This window comes from Rhagoletis pomonella, unplaced genomic scaffold, assembly GCF_013731165.1.
Source record: "Rhagoletis pomonella isolate Grant_MI unplaced genomic scaffold, Rhpom_1.0 Rhpom_scaffold_00015, whole genome shotgun sequence".
Taxonomy (NCBI): domain Eukaryota; kingdom Metazoa; phylum Arthropoda; class Insecta; order Diptera; family Tephritidae; genus Rhagoletis; species Rhagoletis pomonella.
The window spans coordinates 5,345,866-5,347,570 of NW_023458569.1; positions in this window are offsets into that span (position 1 = coordinate 5,345,866).

Consider the following 1,705-nt stretch of genomic DNA (forward strand, 5'->3'; position numbering starts at 1 on the left):
TTACAAATAATATATAATATAATAAAATAAAATGTCTATCATACCTGAATGTAAAAAATTTTTGATTCGTATTTCTCCCCCCAAAATCGAGCTCACGATCCGGCCCTGACGGCGGTACTGATACAAAAACAGTGCTCACTTAAATATTACATTTCAATAATTCCATTGCAGTAGCGTAAACTTAATTGTACTAACACTTAACTATAATACTCCCGCAGAACTACCCAATTCGCCACGGAGCGAGGACGTGTTAGAATCGACGTCGTTACGACGTCGGTTTGATGAACAAATTGTTTACCATAATGAGTCGGAAACGACGTCGCACAGTGGTTCCCTTCCATATAAATTGTGGGCAAAATTAGAATTATGGACGGATTTAAATAAAAATTCGCTTCTTAGTAAAATTAAAGACGCTAAATTCAAAAATGCAATTTGTTTTTGGATAGCTTTTCCACTTTCCCTGTAAATGCAGTTTGAAGTTGAAAATTTGGATTCTTGTGGCTGTTACATAGGTATGTACATATAGTTCGTTTTATTTTCAAAAGTGAGGTGTCAAATGACAGGGCTTGGCCTGTGGATGTGCAATAAAGATTTTTATTTTTGAAAAGGGTTGCCACCTGTTACAAATTTTATTAAAATTATTTAATAAGCCAAATGAATTGGATATTACAATATGGGTATCAATTGAACTAGTTTTGAAAATACTTTACTTCTAAACGGCACGTAAAATGGCTACCACATGTTTTAAAAATCAAATTCACTTTAATTAAGGGAATAAGGTAACTGAAATATGTATAACAATATGAGTATCAGAAAAATGAAAAATTTTGATATATTTAGAAAGAAATAAATGAAGAGTAAAAACATTCCTGAGTTAATTTAAGAGTCCAGTAATTTAAAAGGAATATAGTCAGGACAAATCACTGATTGACAGAGTATGTATTTGTATAAAATAACAAATAAAATGGCGTAATCCTATGGTTTGACGTAATTATTATTTTAATTTAACTAAATTCGACTTTACAAACAGGTGGCAACCCTATTCGTAATATTTTTAAGCTAAAATTTTCTTAAACCTCTTTCGTCTGACTCCCTTATGGTGATACCTATCTATTTAAACTACCTCATTCCTTTACTTCAAGTTGAATTTGATCTTTTAAACAGGTGGCAACTCGCTGTATGTAGTTAATACACATTTCGATTGATACCCATATCCTAACAATTCATTTAACTTATAAAAGAAATTTAATCAAATTTTTGAACAGGTGGCAACTCTTTAAAAGAAAATAAACCTTCTATTGTCTACAGGTCAAGCTTTTTAATCTGACACTGCATTTTTGAAAATGGAACGAATCGTGCAGATCTCAAGGCACTGACAAAAAATTAAAAAATAATTTTATGCATTAGCGAAAAACGCATTACTTCAGAAAGTGCAAAAAATGAGCAGGTTTTTATTTTTTCTTTTGAAAGCTAAAAACCCGTACTATTTAATAAAATAATAAAAAATAACCTATTTTACATATATTTTTTATTCATTCCATTAAAATTTAGCATTTGTTGAAATTTTGTTTAAAAAAATTGTTGTTTTGGAATACAGCAGGGACACCCTGTGTTTAATTTTATTTCCTGTAATTATTTACTATCTATATGGAAACAAGAAACGTCAAACCAACATTTTATTTCAAAGAATATATTTTTGACATTT